Genomic DNA, 22,551 nt, shown 5'->3' on the forward strand with positions numbered 1-22,551 from the left:
TTCTCTACTAAAATATTACTTCTGTGAGGCCAAACGATCATGTCTGCTTCATCCACAATTCACTGTCTGGGCCTAAACCCAATGTCTGCCCTTTAAAGCACTTGGCAAATGTTATTGTTGAATCTAGTGATTCATGTGAGAAAGTAGGTTCTTTCAGGCACAAAGTAAAGCTTAGTAAAATATGGCCAAAAGGTTATGTTTATCAGCCAGTACCAATGTTATTAGTGAGAAAGAGAGAGAAGTTGGTGTCTATTCCCAATAATTCTGTTTTATAGTTTTAAATAAGCAGGACTGATAGTCTGTGTTTCTATGAAGCACCATCTCTTCTTACGAGCACTAAAAATCTTTGAGCTAACTGGAAGAGTGTGGGTTTTTTTTTTTTCCCAACATTTTATTCATTTTTGAGAGATAGAGCATCAGCAGAGGAGGGGCAGAGAGAGAGACACAGAATCTGAAGCAGGCTCCAGGCTCCAAGCTGTCAGCACGGAGCCTGGCATGGGGCTCAAACCCACAAACTGCGAGATCATGACCTGAGCCGAAGACATATGCTAAACTGACTGAGCCACCCAGACACCCCTGTGTGGGTGTTCAGGGTATAGTTGAGGGGGATGGAGTGGGAGGAAAGGAACAAGACATTGACAGATCAACCCCAGATCAGAGTGCTTCTGAACGCTGTACAACCTTTTAGTAGATGGCTATGTAGGAGAAGGGCAGCGTATGGGTACTTGTGTGCCGAGTGGGATTATCAGATCTGTTAAGAGATTCATATCTACAGGAGAGCCCACATGAGTATATTATATCACCAAGACCTGGCAGTAATAATTATAATAGTATAGACATGGAAGAATATAGACTAAAATAACAGCAATGTTTTAGGTACTAGGATTCTGAGTGATTTTTTTTCTATTTTGTGCTTTTATGTTTTTCCATTGTTTCTACAATGAACACATGAACAGTAGATAAGGAAAGTTTTTTAAATGTATAACTTTTGGGGCGCCTGGGTGGCGCAGTCGGTTAAGCGTCCGACTTCAGCCAGGTCATGATCTCGCGGTCCGTGAGTTCGAGCCCCGCGTCGGGCTCTGGGCTGATGGCTCGGAGCCTGGAGCCTGTTTCCCATTCTGTGTCTCCCTCTCTCTCTGCCCCTCCCCCGTTCATGCTCTGTCTCTCTCTGTCCCAGAGATGAATAAATGTTAAAAAAAAAAAAAAAATTTTAAATGTATAACTTTTGCCATTTATATTTGGTGCAAACTGTTTGTTTCACGATATCCCAAAATGCAATTAAAATCTGCCCTGAGAAGCACACACTGTTACTGACTTATCACGTAGTTTGACAGCTTGGAGGCTTGCAGTGTTTCATTGATGTTTGAGTACTTAAGCTGTTTAAAAATAAATGTCTTTACATAAAAAAAAAATTTAGAAGAGTTTTTCATTTTCTGCACAGCATCTATTTTTGCCTAGAGGTTTTATAGCTTATTAACATGCAACTGGACCTCTATACCTTATATTTGACCTACTGGTTGCATATGTCATTCTAATGAACTAATTTGACTCTGGAAAAAAATAATCCCATGTCAGTTTTTAGTGTAGATAAATTTTGACCTAAAGAGTAATAATTGGATTGGAGGCTGATTATAAGATTATGCTGTTAGTTTTGACATTTTATATTCACTTCAGGCCTCCTATATTATGTTTTATTATCTGTGTTACAGAATATAAATAAAAGTGTTTCATTATTTGCTTGGTATATTTCACTAAAGTTGAATGGGTTTCATTTTGGTATACTTTAATGTCCCAGTAATTTCTCTATTCACAAAGAACTTACTTTAAAGTGGGTGTATTTAAAAATGAAAATAAAAATCTAGCTAGTTGGTGACAATTTTTCATTTTTTTTAACTTTTTATTTTTTATTTTTTTTATTTTTGAGACAGAGAGAGACAGAGCATGAATGGGAGAGGGTCAGAGAGAGAGGAAGACACAGAATCCAAAGCAGGCTCCAGGCTCTGAGCCGTCAGCACAGAGCCCGACGCGGGGCTCGAACTCACAGACGGCGAGGCGAGATCATGACCTGAGCCAAAGTCGGATGCTTAACCGACTGAGCCACCCAAGCACCCCAGTGCCAATTTTTCAAATGCTAGTATAATTTTTACCAAATTCTTCTTGGAAAATTGATTTACTCATTGTATTTTAAATCTCATTGTTTTCTTCTCTAGTTACTGTCACTTCTTAGATTTTTAAATGATCACACTAAATCACAGAGGACTCTAGGCTTGCAATGTCCAGTATGGGAGCCACGAACCGCAGTGACTACTGAGAACTTCAGTTGTGGCTACTCCAAATTGAGATGTGCTGTAACCATAAAATACACACTGGATTTCAAAGACTGATTATGTAAAAGATAAATGAAAAAAATTATTTTGGGCCACCTGCATGGCTCAATTAAGTGTCCAACTATTGATTTTGGCTCAGGTCATGATCTCACGGTCATGGGATTGAGCGCCGTGTCCATGCTGAGTTTGGAGCCTGCTTGGGATTTTCTCTTTCTCTCCTCTGCCCCTCTCCTCGACTCGTGCATGTTCTCTCTCTCAAAATAAATAAAATTTTAAAAAAATATTTATTAATACATTTTGAAATTCTGTTTTGGCTATATTTAAGAAAATGCTTTATTAAAATTAATTTCACCTGTTTCTTTTTTTTTTTTTTTACTTTTTTAATGAAGCTATTATGGAAATGTGAAATTACATTTGTGACACACGTTTGTGGATCACATTATATTTCTATTGGACAGTGCTGCTTTAGAGCCTACTTCTTCCCCAAGAAGACATGTCCTACTAAAATCTATTGGTAAATAAACACTGCAGGACTTGGCAAAATGGTATCCCAGTTCTCTGCCATTATGTCAGTGTCCACTGGAGCTCTTCGAATTGCTTCTGGCTCTATGTTGCAGCACATAGAGGTACTTCTGAGGTATTTTTTCAAGAAGTATTTCCTATCAATCATTGACATACCTGCATCTCATTTCACATTGGATGAGGCTGAGTCTCTATACACTAGATAAAGGGTTAGCACAGAAAACGAGCTGACAAGAATATGAGTTCAACAATCAAGAGCTCAATGAAATATACCATCACTTGCTTGGGCTACCAGTGGTTGTTGTCACTTCCAGTTTAATTTTTTTTTTAATGTTTATTTTTGAGAGAGAGACAGAGCATGAGTAGGGGAGGAGCAGAGAGAGAGGGAGACAGAGAATCCGAAGCAGGCTCCAGGCTCTGAGCTGTCAGCACACAGCCCGATGCAGGGCTCGAACCCACGAACTGTGAGATCATGACCTGAGCTGAAGTCAGATGCTTAACTGACTGAGCCACCCAGGCGCCCCTGTCACCTCCAGTTCAGTGTGGATACATGTACCTGTTCATTCCAAGAGAGCATACCATATCAGAACACACCCATATCATACTTTTTTCAGATTTTAAGAGCTTTTATGTTTTACAAAAAATCTTTGGAGCCAAAGGTACTCTTGAGCATGCCCATATTTTTATTTCTGTTTACTTTTTTTGTGATGAATAATGAAATGATAAATACCTAAATTCAAAGCATGGGCTTGATATTCTTGAGTTTCTCATGTAACTGAATTAATGTAAAAAAGTGGAGGTCTCCAGGGGTGTCTGGGTGGCTCAGTCAAGTTAAGCATCTGAGTTTTGGTTTTGACTCAGGTCATGATCTCACAAATTCATGGAATTAAGCCCTGCATCAAGCTCTGCACTGACGGTTTAGAGCCTGCTTGGGATTCTCTGTCTCCCTCTCTCTCTGCCCCTCCCTCGGTCATTCACACACACACACTCTCTCTCTCTCTCACAAAAGTAAATAAATAATTTTTTTAAAAAAATGTAGAGGTCTCCAAAAGAGAAGTGTCTCTTATTTTTTTATTTTTATTTTTTTTTGGAAAACACAGCAGAATACCAGTTATAAATTGAAGCATCTTTTTTTGTGGTAATTTTATTGATAGAAACTGCCATTTAGTTTTAAAATGGTAAATATAAAATGATAAAATTGAATTGTACTACTTTTCATTAGCAATATAAACTATTAATGCTCTTAATGTATTTTAATTGATAGGTTGTCACTTCTTGTATATTTTTTTATTTTTTATTATTAAAATTTTTTTTAATGTTTATTTATTTTTGACAGAGAGAGAGAGAGAGACAGGGCATGAGCAGGGGAGGGGCAGAGAGAGAGGGAGACACGGAATCCGAAACAGGCTCCAGGCTCTGAGCTGTCAGCATGGAGCCCGACACGGGGCTAGAACTCACAGACCACGAGATCGTGACCTGAGCCGAAGTCAGACGCTCAATCAACTGAGCCACCCAGGCGCCCCTACTTCTTGTATATTTTAAATAATCATTACATTAAGTCTGTTCTAATTTATGTATAGCTAATTATCATACATGTACATTATTATGACTATTAGGACAATGTGGTTAGCATTTGTTTGAATTATTGTATGTATATATGTTAAAGGAAATGGTAGCCTGAGTTTTCACTTTTTTTCTACATTTATACAGTTCTTTAAAAAAAAAAAAAGGTTTTCTGTCTAAAGGGATTTCATTGAACCTCCAGTAGCAGTTGACAGAGGCTGGCATAAGTTTAGTAAGTTTTGAATACTCTAAAAAAACATCATTCCAGTTATTTCTTTCGTATCCCATGGGTATTTCCACTGTTGTCCTGAGCTATAGTCCTCCAGCTCAGGTGGTTTGGGGTGTGGTATGAGTTTCACACAGAGTATATAACCATCTTCAAATATGCTTCCTTTAAAAAAATCCACTAAGTTAAGTGAGCCTCATAGTTCAAAGTGAGACCGAAACATCCTCTTTCTAACTCTTTTTCAAAAATGTGGCTTTAGAGTGGAAGTCGCACATTGGAGTGCTATCGGGGCAAGGCATGTGACATAAAGGGGTGACACATGAGGGATGCAGATTGTAGAAAAGTAGACAGCTCATGCCCTTTATGTATCAGGAATTCTATTTGGTGACAGGAAAGACAGACTGGACATAAAAGTGGTTTAGACAAGATGGCTTCTTTGTCTTATAAAAGATGACCTTAGGTTTATCAGGGCGTCTGGTTGGCTCAGTTAGTAGAGCACGCAACTCTGGATCTTGGGGTGGTGAGTTCAGACCCCACACTGGGGTAGAGTTTACTTTAAAAAACATAGATGACCTCATGCAAGAAGTCTCAGGCCACAGCAGTAACTTCATGGTTATCAGAGATGTATGTTCTGTGTCAGGCCACTAACACCACATAGCAGACTATCCTGAACTCAGTGTCATAAAGCAAGAATGTATTCTTGCTTATAAGTCTACACAACACCTGGGAGAACTTTCTGGTCCTGGTTTCATTTGCATCTGCAGTCAACATTGGGTTGAATAAGTAGCTCTGTGCATCCTGTATTTGGGGGCCTGACTTTAGATGTCCTCAGCTAGGACCACATGGACCTGCATGACCTCTCACCATTCTCTAGCACAGGGTATTTCACATATCAGGGGAAGGTTTCTAAGAAAGTATCTCTCAGGGCCTGTTGAAGTCTAGGTTCAGAACTGATACTGTGTCACTACTGCCAAATTCTCTTGACCAAATCAGGTCATAAAGTCCAGCCCAGATAAAATGGGTTGGGAAACAGGTTTTGTTCCTTGATGAGAAATGTTGCAAAGGGTATGAATGCAAGGATGCGTGAAAAATTAGGCTACAATAAATCTACCACAAGCTTCTTCCATTCTTCAGCTCTGCCTGAAGTGGATGCATGACTGCTCTTTTCACCTCATGGTCTAATACAATGGCTGAAACCCGAGCCATCACATCGATTTTCCAAACAAGAGGCAGTGGAAAGAGGGAATGGAGAATATGGCTCATACCCTATTCTAATGAGCTTTCCTTAAAGTCTCATGGGAACACTTGTGCTTCTGCATCATTGACCGTCTCTGGCTCTCAGAGAGACTAGGAAATAAGGTCTTTAACTGACGCCTTGTGCCAAACAAAATTAGGGTTCTGATGTTATGGAAGCCAATAGTGAGTCAATAACCAGCAGTATCTGACACATTAGCCACAGGTCCCAACGTTCATTGTACTGTGATTTTGGACAATGTTATTAAATTTTCTGGCTTCAAAAAATCTATGTAGAGATTTTAGGTGAAATTTCTTGAATTTTATATGTTAGCACTTAATTTGAATACTTTAAAATTTTTATTTTGAAATTTTAGATCCAGAGAGATGTTGCAAAGATAATACAAAGAGCTTCTGTATGCTCTTCATCCCTAATGTTAACATTTTACATAACTGTAGTAAAATTACCAAACGTAGGAATTAAAAAATGGTGCAAAACTACAAGCCAGGGGTTAGCAAGCTTTTTCTGTACAGGGCCAGATAGTAATAATCTTAGGTATCTGCCACTACTACTTAACTGTGCCATTGTAGCTTAAAAACAGTGTGTGAACACATTGTATCTGTGTTCTAATAAAACTTTATTTACAAGAACAGGTGGCAGAGCACATTTGGCTCATGGCCTATAATTTGCCAACTTCTGCTATAAACTAAACTACAAACCTTATTTGATTTCATCGCTTTTCCCATTCATATCCTTTTTCTACAATCCAAGATCCCAAATTACATTTAATTATCATGTCTCCTTAGTCTCCTCCAAGCATAGACAGTTATTCATTCTTTCCTTTCATGAGCTTGACACTTGAAGTATATAGTAGCCAATTATTTTTTAGAATGTTTCTCAAGTTGGATTCCTCTGATGGCTTCTCATGATTAGGTTGAAGTATACATGAATGCAGGTGTGTGTATATGCCTGGGTTAGTACACATACATAGATTTTGTAGCTCTGTCCACTGAAAGAGCTTAAAGTCAATGACACCTCAGGAGCAAAGAGCATCCTTTGCACCAAGATCTTGATTTCTAAACACTATTCTCCAATAAAAGGAATGAGGACTCTTTGCAAAAGTGATTGATTCCAGGAAGGGTAAGAGAACTACCCAGAATATTTGTGTTGTCAAAAAGTAAGGTAGCACCCTAAACGGAACAAGAGCATATCAACAGCCCACATGAACCAACCTGTCAGGGTTATAAATGGACAAAATTGGGGTAGTTGAACAACTAAATATATGAGAGTGTTATACCTGTAGGAAAAAAAAAAATCCCCAAGTACCTGCAGATATAAATAAGTAATTGAATATATACGTGGAGTGAAGGGACAGTTCTCCTTTAGGGAAGAATTCCAATTAAATATATGGAATTAAATAAATTCCAATGGAAGAGTAGAAAGAAAATTACCATTAGGCAAATACCATAGTAATAATTGTTGCAGGCACAATCCACTGATGGATGCTAAAGTTAATGGGATGAAGTTTGTGGAGAACAGGATATTTACCTAGTCACAAAGCATCTCTCCCCACCCCCCAAACCAAGATGGTTACTAATTACAAAGTGTGGAGAAATGGTAACTGTTTACTATGTGGCAGATACCACCTTAAACAAATATCGAAAATCCTTATGCTCTTTTTCCTTTCAGCCATATAATCAAAGTTCTATTCATGTTTTTCTTCAAAAAAAATTCATATGCTCCATTTTGTCATGGATTTGATTAATTTCAGTTTCACTTAGAATCAGTTACCCTTATCAGGATTTCAATTTATTGACACGCACGGCCAGCTGAAGATGAACTCCAGAAGTGGAATTGCTGTGTGTAGCCATCACAGAGACAGACAAGGTTACCCAAGCTGCTGCTTTTGGACTGTGACATTTCTAATTTGATTGAACTGGTAGTCATGCTTTGTACATACATTTTAGTTAACTTTTTAAATTTAAACTTTGAGTAATCATACTGAGGAAAAAGTAGCCAATGGCCCAGCAAACAAGATCCATAAACCTAAAGATCCATGAGTTTCAAAGGTGTGTCAGGAGATACAAAATTAAGTAGGAATGTGAATATTTAGACTAAAATATTCATGACAAATTACAAAGCTAAAGAGGTAACAGTGGAACCATAACAAAATCAGAAAAGCAGTATACTTTTATTAATAGCCTGCCCACTCCACCCCAGTAATACCTTGACCCATATACATTTTGGCTGAAAATGCCTGGATTATCTCTTTACCTTTACATATAAAAATTGTTTTGAAACTTTTTTTATAGAGCAAATGGAAATATAATGCAGCCTTTCTGTTAAGATGTCTGATTGAAATTTATTTTTTTACCCATATTTAGAAAAGTGTATTTTGGCATTATGGCTTATCAGAAATTACCTGTAAACTTCTTTTAAAAAAAAAATGTTTGTTTATTTTGAGGGAGAGGGGGGTAAGGGAAGAGAGAAGGAGAGATAGAATCCCAAGCAGGCTCCATGCTAATAGGAGGGCTCCATCTCACAAACCATGAGATCATGACCTGAGCTGAAATAAAGAGTCAGATGCTCAACCGACTGAGCCACCCAGGTGCTCCAACATGTAATATTTTTTAAAAATTACCGGATTTTGGAAAAGCTCTATCACATGTTTTGAATACAGGAGGCCCAAGATTTCAGTGCATTTGAAGTTTGCTTGCACGATGACTAATCTTAATATTCTTCAATGCCCTGCATCACCACTTACTCATCAATTCATCAGTGTCTTCCTTGTTATGACTGTGATGAGTTCTATGTTATCTTCACATTCTTCATTTGTGTCAAATCAGGAAGAATTTAAATATTTTCCGGTGTTCATACGATTCACTCTTTATTAGTTGAATTATCAAACAAGAACCAATCTGTTACTTTGATTGACAATTTCCCTCCTAATAAATGCTTTAGGTGTGGTTTGAAAATTTCTTGGTACCAGAGGCTTCAGAATGATTGTTATTGGTTCATTATTTTAATTGTTTGTCTCACATTCTCAATTTTTTCTTAGGTTTTCTTCCATTCTTTAATAAATACAGTGATGACATTAAAAGGTACCTTTCTTATATGATCAAAGCAGGGAGATTTAGTGTTTCACTTGTTTTAATGATACCTTGAAAACATCTTACCATATTGCAGTTAGATGGTATGTTCAAACATCAAGTTTCTAAACAAAAATTTCGTGAGCCCTTGGAACACATTTTAGCATATGAAGTATTGTACCCATGTTGCGTGACTTAAGAAGCTTTATAAAAGGCAGACTTCCTCCATGCACCTGCCTCTAGAGCTGCTGGGCACACTTATGTTGCAATGTGCTCACAAGTCCTGCGTCTCTGTGCTGTGATGCCAGGTCAGTCAGTACAGGGAGGTGTTGGAAAATTCTTGGAAGTCATTGCTGCATTGAGATGACCACCAATACTGAAATATAATGGAAATTTACTGCAAAACACATAAATAGAGCCCGCTAATTACAAATCAAATGCATCCTCAGCTCAAGTTCCCCCTTAGCTAGAGCTCCAAAATAACCATCACCACCCCAACTCCACGCAACACATAGAGAAGTGTGATGTAGGAAGTTGGAATGTAAAGAGACAGCTGTCTTAACCAGTTGCTGTTAAAATATCTTACTTTGTCTGGTTTGTGAAAATAGGACCATATGAACATATTGCTAGGGTCCTTCTCAGGGTCTTGATGTCCATAAACAAGTGAATGGCCTTGGCCTTTGCCTTCATGATATATTTGTCTCTGTTCCTTCTTGTGCAGAATGGTATTAGAAGCCAAGTCAATGAGGATATTGATGACAAATTAATAGTTGAATGTTGGCAATCCAAAGAAGTCCTGAAATGCCCTAAAATCTTACACTTGAGAGAAGTTTCTTGAATTTAACAATAATCCTTAAAATATGCTGCAGTATTAAAAATCTTAATAAACTTTCCTAAACTACAGATTTTTAAAAAACTTAATTGCAGTCACCCAGGCTGGGCCTTTCTTCGAATGGGCTTCTACAAGTGAGGGAGCCTGGAATTTGTGGTTCATTTGTTATTTATGATTCAGGTTTGGTTACTAATTTCCTATGGCGTTCTGTTTGTAACACAGCAGCTTAGAATGTTAGAACAGGATTCTGTCACACACAGACTCTTCGGACTGGCTGGGATGGGCCGCCACTGCAGTTCTCATGTATGGGTGAAGAGGAAACATCCTGTGTCAGTCTTATATCATCATGAAATTGCTGTGTAACAACCAGTCACACAATCATACATCTATTAAGTTCACAACTCTGCAGGGTTCAGCTAATCCGAGCCAGGCTTGCTTGTACATCTCGGGTCAACTGTAGGATGACCTGATGGTCCTGCTAGTAGTTGACTGGGCTTGTGCCTATTTGTCAGGTGGCTATTTACGTGTGTAGGATGGTTTTGGCTAGCGTGATCAGGGCCATGTTTCTTTCCCTATCTCTACATCAGCTATCCTGGACACATATTTACGGTAATGTCAGACATGCCAGAAAAGTCACAAATGTGCAAGTAATTGAAAATACAGGGAAGCTGCTAATGTCTCATTGGTCAAATCAAGTCACATAGCTAAACCTAGAGTCAGGGAGGGAGGGGCCTCAAGAGTTACCTGCTGAAAAGCATGGATACAGTGGAAGACAAAGAATTTGGGCCACCGTTTGCAATGAATCTGTTATGTTCTAAACTGAACCCTTGATTTTCTTGACCAACACATTTGCTACAGTCTGAATGTTTGTGTCCTACACACAGGACATGTGTTAAAATTTGTGGGGCTTTGGGAAGGTGATTAGGTTGTGAGGGTGGAGCCCTCATGAATGGGTTTAGTGTGCTTATAAAAGAGATACCACTGAGCTCCTAGCCCCTTCTACCAGTGAAAACTGAATCCAGAAGAGAACCATCACCCAGCTGTGCTCCCATCCTGATCTCAGACTTCTAGCTTACAGCCTCTAGACTGTGACAAATAAATTTCTGTTGTTTCTAAACTATCCGGGCTGTTATATTTTGTTATAGCAGCCCAAATGGACAATAGTTCCACTTACAGCTGCTCCTCTCCAGTTGCCTCCCAGCTCAGTAAGTGACATTCCTGTCCACCCTGCTCAGGCTGGAGTTCCTTTTCATGCACCATAGCCAACCCATCAAAGAGTCATCTGTCTCCACTACTCCTGCCCTGGTACAAGTTGCTAATGGTTTTTGTTTGTGCTGCTAAATAGCCTCTTAACTAGTGTTTCACCCTTGCCCACCTGCTGTGTTTCTACCACATCTATTAACAGTTTTAAAAATTATTTTTTAATGTTTATTCATTTTTTGAGAGAGAGAGGGAGGGAGGAAGGGGGGGCAGGCAGAGAGAGATGGAGACAGAATCCAAAGCAGGCTCCAGGCTCTGAGCCATCAGCACAGAGCCCAACACGGGGCTCGAACTCATGAACCGTGAGATCATGACCTGAACCAAAGTTGGATGCTTAACTGACTGAGCCACCCAGGCTCCCCAATGAATAGTTTTAAAATGTAAATTAGATCACACCACTTTCTGCTCAAAGCTCTCCAATGGCTTCCCCATCAGATTTACAATAAAATCCAAAATGTTACCCATGATCTCTAAGGCCATCCACAGTCTGGTTAGTGGATACTTGGCATTGCTTTATTTTTATTCCATTCTTTCCCCACTGGTTCCAGTGTTCCTCATGGGCCTTCAATGTTGTTCCATGAACATTCATGACCTCAGGACATTTGCGCATGTTATCCCCATAGCCTAGAATACTGTTCACCTCACTGTTTGATACTCACTAATGCTCATTCGAGTAATACAGAGGAAATGAGTATCGAATACTTTATTCAAGTTTCTGTTCAAATGCCACCTCTTGGGAGTCTCTTTCTTGATCTCTTTTTCTAGTAACTTGCTGTCATTCTCATTCCTGCCCAGTTTTTTTTTTCTTTCTTTGTAACATATGTTACTGGTGGATGTGTATTTGTTCAATGAAAAACACCACCTAAGGGAAGTGCAATAAAGTTCTAGGGGCATCATACCTGGCATGAAGATATTCCTAAAAGAGTCAATGGTACACAGGAGAACCGACAGCATGGGAAAACCGTACTACTGCCAAAGTAATGTCCACCGCTTCTGCTCGTTTAAAATGTGTAGTTTGTTGTGGTAGCTAATGGCTATCTTTACCTGAATTTTTTTTGATCATTCTCTGTTTCCTGGAATATATCTGTAAGTCTATATTAGAAACATAGTGGCAGACAGGACTTAACAGCAAGTGTAGTGCTCATTGGTTACGTCCTTGTTTCCTGCTAACTTGAACTTCAGGCCTCCCGTGCTCTGGTATGCTAGGGAACTTTGCATAACTGTGGAATAAGCCCAGCATCTTCAGTTGGACCAAAGAAGAGGAGGCTGTGGGAACCTTTAAATCAGGGATTTTATCTGTTTGCTGTGCCGTGGACTTCTTTGGCAGTCCCAGAAAGGCTGGAAGCCAATTTTGAGCACCTTGTTTGGTTTTACTTATCAAGATGAAGTTCATGTGACATAAAATTAACCATTTTAAAGTAAGCAACTCACTGGCATTTAATACATTTGTAACATGATGCAACCACGGCTTCCATCTAGTTCCAAAACTTTTCCACCATTCGAAAGCAGTCTTCCTCATAACCCTGAGCCCCATGGCCCTGGTAACCATCATTCTTTCTCCTTCTATGTATTTATCTGTGCTGGATATGTCATATAAGTGGAATCCTACCACATGTGACTGTGTCTGATTTCTTTCTCTTAGCATATTTGAGGTTCTGTCCATGCTGTAGTATGTATCAGTACTTCATTTTTATGCCTGAATAATACTTTGTTGTATAGAAATACCAAATTCTATTTATCTTTTCATTTGTTGTTGGATATTTGGGTTGTTTCCATTTTGGGGCTACTGTGAATAATGCTGCTATAAACATTCCTGTACCAGAACTTGAGTATTGGTTTTTAGTTCTTTTGGGTAGATAGGTAGGAATGGAATTGCTAGGTTACCACAGTGACAACATGATGTTTTAAAATGCATTAAATAAAATACCTAGGGTTATAAAGGAAACCAATTATGTTGGCATAAAGTTTACAAAACCTAAAATAACACAAAAGTAAACTAAACAAAAATATATAATAACAAAACACAAAAAAATAAAATAACACAAAACATAAAACACAAAGATAAATTTGTGTTATGGTGATATGTGTTACTTGATTTTGAAATACAATATCCAATGGCAGACCTAATAAGTGGTGTATGTTTAGAGTAGTGATGAATGCAAATAATGTTTCATGGTGTCTGCAACAATCGTAATGTGGTATGAAAAGGTTTATGTTTCTCAATCACAGACCCTTAGAATATTCCTGGGTTTTGTTGCCTGTTAAAGGCTAATGAAAATAGGTAGTTTCTTATCTCAATTCATGAAACCCGTAAATCCTATCTAAATGATCCCAGGGGCTTGAAGTGAAGACCCCGGTTAAGAACCCCTACTTTAGGGAGCCTGGGTGGCTCAGTCAGTTGGGTGTCTGACTTGATTTTGGCTCAGGTCATGATCCCAGGGTCATGGGATCGAACCCTGTGTCAGGCTCCATGGTGAGAGTGGAGCTTGCTCCGGATTCTCTCTCTCTCTCTCTCTCTCTCTCTCTCTCTCTCTCTACCCACCCCTCATACCCACTAGCACTCTACCTCTCTCTCTTACTCTCTCTCTCAAAAATAAAAATAAATAATAAAAAAGAACCCCTGCCTTAGAGGAGTGGTTATAAAAACTGCCTCCATGTTGGCCCATTCTCTCTCTCTATATATATATATATACCCCACTATCGCCCCCATTTCATTATCTCAGAAAATCTAAGCTCAGGAGCATCAGCTTGGCCAGGTGCAGATCTGTGGAAGTGGAAGTTAGAGAATCCTCATATTTCAGAGATGTTATCAGCAAATTTTGAGCTGTTATCTTTTCTGTATCAGATTATATAACTGAAACACATAGGAATTAAAATAACTCTTCTAATGTTGTATAGTACTTCAGAGTATCTAAAGGTCTTGCACCTACAGCATTGCATTTAACCGTTTCAAAGATGTGTAAGTGTGTGTGTGGCATTACCAGTCATTTGAGATAAGGCAGCCCTGATACAGAATGATTTAGTCAATCAAGCTTGAAAAGCAAGTACTTATCAGAGGAGCTAGAACTCGGGGTATCTCCCAAATAAAAATTCAAAGTGCCTTTTCTATTCAACTGGAAAACTAATATATCCAAACTTAATTGTTTACTCAGATTTTAGCCTAAAGAATAGTTACTCCTAAAATAAAAGCCAACAAGGAAACTGCTCTTGCAAATGAAAGGAGCGTTAACATGAGAATACCACCTACAGTTCAGTTCAGTCCTGTGAAGCTCAAAGCTTCCATCGTCTCAGGGGAAAGGTTTCATAGAGGCCAGACTTTTGAACAGGATATTTTCCTGCAGGAAGAGATGAGATTGGTTTTAGAAAATCGAGGTTCATTATTCCCTGAGAAGAAAAACCAAAATAGTGTTCCATCCACATTAGAGGAAATCCAACGACAGCAAATAGTTCTATAGGCCCCCTAAAAGTTTCCCTAGAGAGGATTTGGCACACTTGACAGGTGCATAAATAATTACTGCAAAAATGCAGTTCCCTATGTCAGTTACCTTGCTTTGAATGAAAGAAAATCTGTTTTTCAGTGTATGGGGTTCTCTTCTCCCCCAGAGTTATGTATTCAGATTTTTAGTGTTTCTGTTTGTTTGCTCCCAGGGAACGGAACACACCTTATTCCAACAGTGAAGAAAGAGGAAGGGCTGCTGAGCTCTGGTATAAATATTTTATTATATAGAGAGACAAAGATCACAAAGGAGCAGATGAGGAGCAGAAAACAAATTTAATGTTGTTTTCAAGTCCTCAGAGAAGGTTTATATTAAACTGTCTCTGCCAGCTTGTTTTCTGCTTGGCTTTTGCACTGTCAAACCCAGTAATGAGATCCTTTTGTGTATCTAGAGTTTTCCAATTGGATGAGGAGTGCTACATCTAGTTGAAAGTGTAGAATTATCCACATCATAAAGTAGACATAAAGAAAAGGCTGTTATAAAATGGCACAGTGATGAAGGTATATTTTCAAGAAGGATGATCTATATTAATTTGTTTTGGAAAGATTCTATCATAGTCAAAAAAAGGTTAAGAAATAAATTACAGGTTTTCTTCATAAAATCCATTTATTTTTCTCCTCTTACCCCAATGTCTTGGAGTTGTTGGAAGACTTTGACCTGATGGTATTTAGCATCTTTCATGATTTCATAATCTGCTGGACTTCATTTGCTCAGAACTCACTATTAATGAGGATAAGGTCATAGCCTTTTCTCTTTGAGAGAGGAAGAAGGAAAAAAAATCTGCAATTCACAAACTCAAATTTCTGGGTACCAGGAGAAGTGGATAAAAGGGTGAATAATGCAGCAAATATTCTTAGATTGCAAGGCTGATGGGCCTATTTCCTCCCTGGGTCTAAACCACCTTAAAATGATCTGCATAAGTGCTCTTATTCTTGAATGAGAGAAGAAAAACGTGTGCAGGGCTAGAAGTATTTGTACTAACAGAGTTGATAGCAAATCTTTGTTCTGTTTTTATGTTTTACGTAAAATAGAGTTTTTTAGTAATTGGCCAGTGAGCTCAATAATATATCCATTTCTGAGTCAGGTGCCATTTGTAGTGAAGCTTTTTTATTTGATCTGATGGTGAAGGAGTCCAATATTGAGGGGCCAGTTTACCAGAGAATCCATGGAAATGAAATGTACAAAATGGCTTAGCTTAGACTTATGGATAAAAACTTAGTTACTCTCCTTTGGGTAGATCTCTATTTTTATAACAGACACATATAGAGATGCTTATTTTGCTGGTAAGAAAAAATGTGGGTAAACTCTAAATTTTCCTTTGATTGTTTCTTTTGCAAATTATTCACTGATTTTTGGTTTTAAGAGCTAAATTTAGTTGTCCGAAATGCTACTTGGGTTGGTTTTGTACTTCCTAAAAACCAGAACTAACATTCTTTACTCTTCACGATTGGCTGGGTAATTTACATAGGACATGTTCACTTTACCCCAAGGACCCCTCTGTGTTGCGGAAGATTGTGTCCATCTCCATTTGTCAGATGATAAATAAACTTGAGCAATGATGAATTGGCCCAAACTGTGCAGCTAGTTCACACTGGAGCAAGTCTGTTGGTTCCAAAGTCAAGCCCTTCCTCTTCAAAGGTTGCAAATAAATTTAATTGGCATCAGTACCTCATAGTAAGAGGTACATTATCAGCAGGTTCAGAGTGGGATAGCTGTTATCCGAACATAGTCTACTGAGCATTCAGAGTGCCTTTTCTAGGTCAATAGCGAGTGGCAATATGGCTCTACAGAGATGTATAGGTAAAGGTTTCGTAGCTGCATGTTTAAAGAAAAAACAATTTGAGAGGAGAGTTTTAGTGATACTCTAGGCACATATTAAATTTATGGCATCTGACTTTTTAAATTTGGTTATTTGTAGTGTAAATAGAAAATTAAAAATCATGCCAATTCTTACAAAATAAACGTACAGCCACCATATTGGTTAATTATATAGAAAATGCAATATAATGGTACTAATAAGGAATAAAACATGCATTTATTTTGCTTAACTTTTCTGGATCAATATATTTCTCTGTAATATATTACTGTTATATGACAGACCCATATGGCTATATCAGGCTTGAAATTGCATTTCCTGACATGGTGACTTATTTTTTTGCTACTCTGAAATATATGAAGAGAAAATCACCAGACTTTAAAAGGAAATTATGTCTACTTATATTTTAACTGATTTTGAACTAAATTAAAAGCGTGTTAAAAAAAATTAAAGCGTGCAACAACTGAGCTTTCAGAACTATCTAGGATTTTTCATTATCTATGCAAGACATTCATTTTTAGGAAGTTCTGATCTTAGCAATCGTAGTTTAAAACATAGGGCATGCTTTTAAGATGATGATTTTACCAACAAATTGCTTTCCATGAACTACAAATAAATCAAGTTTAAATTTAACCAGTTTTAAATATTAAGAAGTAAACTTAATTGGAAAATCCTTGCAACAACTTTAAAACATAAATCTGTATTCCTAAGGAAATCTTAAACATTTTTTTGAATGCACAGGAAAGTAGATACTTAAAGTGTGCTCCCTCCATTTTTTAGATCATAAAGTACTGGCATTTTTACAGAAAATACAAGCATACTAAGTGTGTACATTGTGTACCTACAGTTAACTGATGCATGTAATGAAATAAAAGCAGGTATTTCTTACTATTCAAGGAGAAAAATGGAGCCATCTTCTGGAAACAGTTTGGGTTGTCCCATAATGGATAGGGTAGACTGTCAACCTATAATTATTTTCAGGGACGTTTTCTTTGGACTTGTCTGAAAATTGGATGAGCAGTGATTAATATCAGGAAGAAGAAAAGAACTAGGACCTGGAATTTGTCTTTTTAATAGGATAGGAGAGAATAACTGCTTTCAATTTTTGGATCTTTCATGAAGCTTATGAAATCTGTATTTAGTTCCTTTGTATCCTACCATTAGTGTTTATTATTTCAGTGGCAGTGCTGTGCTGGACCATAAGCAAGACTAGGAACTTACAGATATACATATAACTTTGAATTAGCCAGTGTGTACATAGTCTTCATTATTCATAGATTTTGTATTTGCAACTTCACCACCTCACATGTTTTGGCAATTCTGTGCTTTTGTTGGTGGTTTTGCTGTGTGAAACGGCCCCCCAGCATAGTGCTAAAGTGCTGTCTAGTACTCCTCAGTGTGATGTGCTGTATGGAAAAAATAATATGTCTTCGGTTGTCTTCATTCAGACATGAGTTCTGGTGCTATTGGCTAAGTTGACCATTGATGAATCAACAATACATATGAAATGTGTCTTTAAACAGAAACACACCTGAAACTATCAAACAAGGTTATGTATCGGTTGATTGGTGAGCAGAGATGAGTACGTTAGCGTCAGAGACTTGGAGAAACCTAGTCTTGGATTTCCTGGAGGAGCAGTGGGTCAGCATTCACTAACCTGGTGTTTGCGGCTGCCTTATAGAATGTGACTGCTGCAGATAATGAGGATCTCTGCACTAAACATGTGCAATTACCAGTTAGTGGGCTCAGTCCCAGAGATTCAGGGACCATGGGAACAGTTCCTGCCTCCGTTGGGCTCACCATCTGTTGGAGAGCTGGACTCACAGGGGACCGATTTGGAAAAGTGCTATGACAGATGCAGGAGAGGTGCTAAGGGGGAGCCTGACACTTCCGGGGGGTCCAGGGAATAACAGGTCAGCGGCCGCATGCCTCAGAAATGATTGAAGCAGTAGAGAAAGGATGTGCAGCATGTAGGGGAATGTGAAGTAAGTGAGGTGTGTGTTTATTTTTAAACAGAGCATAATGTTGGTGGGTTCCTGATGCATGTTGGTACCATGTTGTTACAGAAATACACTGTGGCGAAATGCTTCCACCTCTTGCCAAAATGAACACTGAAGAAAAATGAAGAACACTGAAGAAATCCAACAAAAAGTTGCAGAACAGAAATAGCCAAACTCCTCTGGAATCTGATTCATCCACAGCCATCATAAAAAGGTAGGGGAATGAATTGTGGTACGATTTTGCATTTTTAAATTTTATTTTAAATCATTTATACACACACCCATACATACACACAACAGAATACTATTCAGCCATAAAAAGGGGAAGTCTTGCCATTTGAGACAATGTGGGTGGACCTTGAGAACATTATGCTAAGTAAAATAAGTCACATGGAGAAAGACAAATACCACACGATCTCACTTATATGTGGAATCTACAAAAATTTTGTCTAAATCTGAACTAAAGGTTACAGAGAACACATTGCTGGTTGCTAGAGGTGAGGAAGCAGGTGGACAGTCAGTGAAATGGTGAAGGTGGTCAAGAGGTACAAACTTCCAAAATAAGCCAGTAAGTTATGGGGATGTAATGTGCAGCATGGTGACCATAGTTAACAATACTGTGTTGTATATTTGAAAGTTGCTAACAGAGTAGATATTAAAAGTTCCCATCACAAGAAAAAAAATTATAACTGTGGGGGTGAGGGATGTTAACTAGACTTATTTCAGGGATCATTTTGCAGTAGATACAAATACCAAATTGTGTGGTATACCTGCGATTAATGTTCTATGTCAAGTGCATTTCAGTAAAAATATGGAATGGTAAAAAAAAAAAAAACAGAGGAGAATGTTTATTAAACTAATATCCATTGGGTGGCTTCTATATATCTGCAAACTCTTCTAGACACAAGGAATGTGGTAGTAAACAGAAAACAAGGGTATGGCCTTGAAGGAACTGACATTTTGGCTGGAGGAGATAAGTAAGTAAATGCACAGGAAACCAACAGCTGTTAATCATGTCTGCAAACATGGTGAATAGGGTAGTGAGTGAGATGCAGGGTGATTGAGGGGCTACTTTAGTTTGAGTGTCAGAGAAGACCACTCAGAGAATCTTGGCTTGAGAGTAGAATGATGGGAAAGAGCCAGCTGAGTGAAGGTTTGGAGAGAAAACCTTTCAGTGCCATGAACCAGGATCTGGACATATGTGTTTGAGGCTCAGAAAGCAGACCTAAATCACTTGGAGAAGGGATTTGGAGAAGCATGAGGTAGGAGATGAAGTTGGAGAACCTTTAAGATATAGAAAGTTGCCTGGATTTAACTCCAGTGGAGGTAGAAGTTATTGGAGAGTTACTAGCAGAGAAGCGAGCTTATATTATAGTTTTAAAAGGCCTTTCTAGTATATTTAGCTAAGGGGTGGGGGCTCAGTGACAGTGGAAAACTGGGTGCCGTCACCTAGGCAAGAGATGATGATGAATTGGTTTAGGGACATGGCATTGGGGATAAATGGATTTAAAATATATTTGGGGTCTGCTTCAGCAAGATTAAATTAGATGATCGCCAATGTTATTTATGAATCCCCGGACATAATTCTAAGTTCCATATGAAGAGTATGTTGTTCATTTGTGTTTTAATATATAACAGTCAAATGGTATTTTTTTTTCACATTAACAAAGAGCAGCATATGATGTGTATGTTTGTGGTGTGCTTCTGAACTTAGAGGGGGCTGATGTCAAGTTGTGAGAAAGAAATAAAGTTCCGCCCTGAAAGCTCAAGTTCTAGGCAGGTTATCTCATAACACTTGGAGTTGTGAGCCTTCCAGATGCTTGTGCAACTTCTCTCCTGCTTCCATCAGGGTTTCTGACTTCTCATAACATTGTTACTCCCATCACGTAGAGGTTGCCTGTGTGATGGGTGTCCTTCTAGATAAGAAACCTATGCATTTTTTAAGGACTAGTGGCTTGAGTCACTCAAGCATGACTTCAAGAGTATAACTTCCATACTGGATTACTCCTAAATGGAATATTGAAGCAAAAACTAAAATACAACTTAACCTTGGTGTTCCACAAAGACAAGAATATGTGGATTTAAGCAGTGTTCACTAGACAACCTAATGGATTGTGAGGGCTCTATGTCTTGGAGTGAGTAACCATAAGCAAAGTCACAGAGGAGGGGAAGAGAGGATAGGAATTGTGCAATGACCTTGGTGGATAGGTCTAAGATTTCAAGAAGCCAACAGCCACTATTGGAGAATGGGCCAACCTCAAAGTCTGTGTTCAGAAGAATTTTCAGGGTGACTCAAACAGTATTGTAAGCACTTCGGCAAAGTACAGGGTGCTGCTTTCCAGTACTAGTAGTAACTCTGTGAAGTGGCTCTAAAATTGGGCGCTGTGGGAACCCTTCCTTTCTCCACCCCAAACCCTTCTCAAAAGACTTTGGTTATCAGAAAACAGGTCCAGTACAGTAGTTATACAGTGTCAGGTAATTGAAAAGATTGTTGAGATTCCACAAGGTATACACATGTAAGGCTCTAATGAAACAAAGGAAAGGGTACAGCAGGAGAAAGAAAACACAGCAAGCATTAGAAGAAACCAAGACTTCTAGGTGCAGCTCTGAGTCCTTACTCCATCACACATCTTAGTCTTCAGATCATGAACCATCAAGATACGAGTGTGATACCTTGGTCTCAGGAGCCAAGGATCAAGTGTACTGAGAAGTATTTTAGACCCCACAGCTCAGGAAGCTAAAAGCAGACTTTGTGAACAGGTAAACAGGTGTAAACCATCAATCCATACAGTTTCAATAAACAGCATAGACAGGCTGGTACCATATGCCTTTGGGGGAGTTTCGGACTTCTAACCGCACGTTATAAATCACTAGCTATTACATTTCACTTCTGTCTTGGGCAAGAATCAATACCATGGTTCCAGGTACCCTTCAACATAAGCACAGAACTACCCAAGATCAATTGAAAGTTAACCCTATCCTCATGTACTCAGAGAGTTGGACCATGACAAAAACACCCAAGAAAACATAAATGTTTTTAGGTTTTACCTAAGGGTATACTCATTCTGTGATTGGTCATCCACTGGACTAGATTAGCAGGGGAGATCATTAAAAGGGTAGGCTTTCAAATGCAAGTCAGAGCTTCATGGAAAAAGTAATTGTATTCTAAATCAGTAAAGATGAAATAAAACAGAAAGAATAGTAGCTGATTTAGGTTGATTTCCCTGGAATCAAATAGACAAAAAATGGATACTGGTATTTATTTGGAAGGTGATGCCAGTATACCTTTGTAGGAAAGTGGGGATGTGAGATGGGGAAGAGAAGGAAAACAGGAAAAGAACATTATAATTACTGTGACCAAGAGGAGGGTGATCCCGTTAGGCAATTCTGGGATATAGTATAGGACAAACCTTGGGTTTATCCTAATCAAGGGCAAGGGAATCAGGACATATAGCACCTTCTGCCATCTGCCTTGATGGAAGATTGCTCCCCTGAATGGAACTCCCTGGCCACTGTGGCCTGCCATAGATGTGGGCCAAAGGGACTCCAGCAGCCCGAGGAAGCCTCAGGCAAAGAATCTCAGGTGTTTGCCCGTTGGAGGCCACCATCAGATCAGCATGCACAGAAATGATGAATTCCAAGAGGATATGGATGGAGCCCTGACAGTTTCTATATAAGAAGTGACAACAGTGATGCTCATAATAATATTAGTAGAGCTGTCATTTATCAAGTACTAAGCCATGTACTATATTAAATGCATTACATGCATTTCATCATTTAATTCTTATTTGTTGAACAGTCACTCAGTGCCGGGTACAGGGGAGGAGAAATATATATTTTATCACTACAGTACTGAAGCATATATATTTATGCTAGTCTTCCATTTAAAGATGAGCATGTATGGGGTGCCTGGGTGGCTCAGTCTGTTAAGCATCCGACTTTGGCTCAGGTCATGATCTCACAGTCCGTGAGTTCGAGCCCCACATCGGGCTCTGTGCTGACAGCTCAGAGCCTGGAGCCTGCTTCAGATTCTGTGTCTCCCTCTCTCTCTCTGCCCCTCCCCTGTTCATGCTCTGTCTCTCTCTGTCTCAAAAATAAATAAACATTAAAAGAAAATTAAAAAAAAGATGAGCAGTAAGGTTGAACAAATTTAACCAAATTCTCTGGAGTAAGACATATAGGAAA

General features: G+C 38.7%; 1 protein-coding gene across 8 annotated transcripts in view; it reads left to right on the forward strand.

Moving 5' to 3' along the window:
* The window catches only part of PAK5 (p21 (RAC1) activated kinase 5), a 321,116-nt gene that overhangs the window by 135,349 nt on the left and 163,216 nt on the right, over window positions 1-22,551 (forward strand). For all 8 annotated transcript variants that reach the window (XM_086701691.1, XM_086701692.1, XM_086701693.1 and 5 more), the window contains one exon: window positions 18,433-18,580. The gene's annotated coding sequence lies outside the window, so the exon portion shown is untranslated. The remainder of the gene's footprint in view (window positions 1-18,432; window positions 18,581-22,551) is intronic.

Source organism: Puma concolor, chromosome A3 (genome assembly GCF_028749965.1).
Source record: "Puma concolor isolate L17-30 chromosome A3, mPumCon1.1.hap2, whole genome shotgun sequence".
Lineage (NCBI taxonomy): Eukaryota > Metazoa > Chordata > Mammalia > Carnivora > Felidae > Puma > Puma concolor.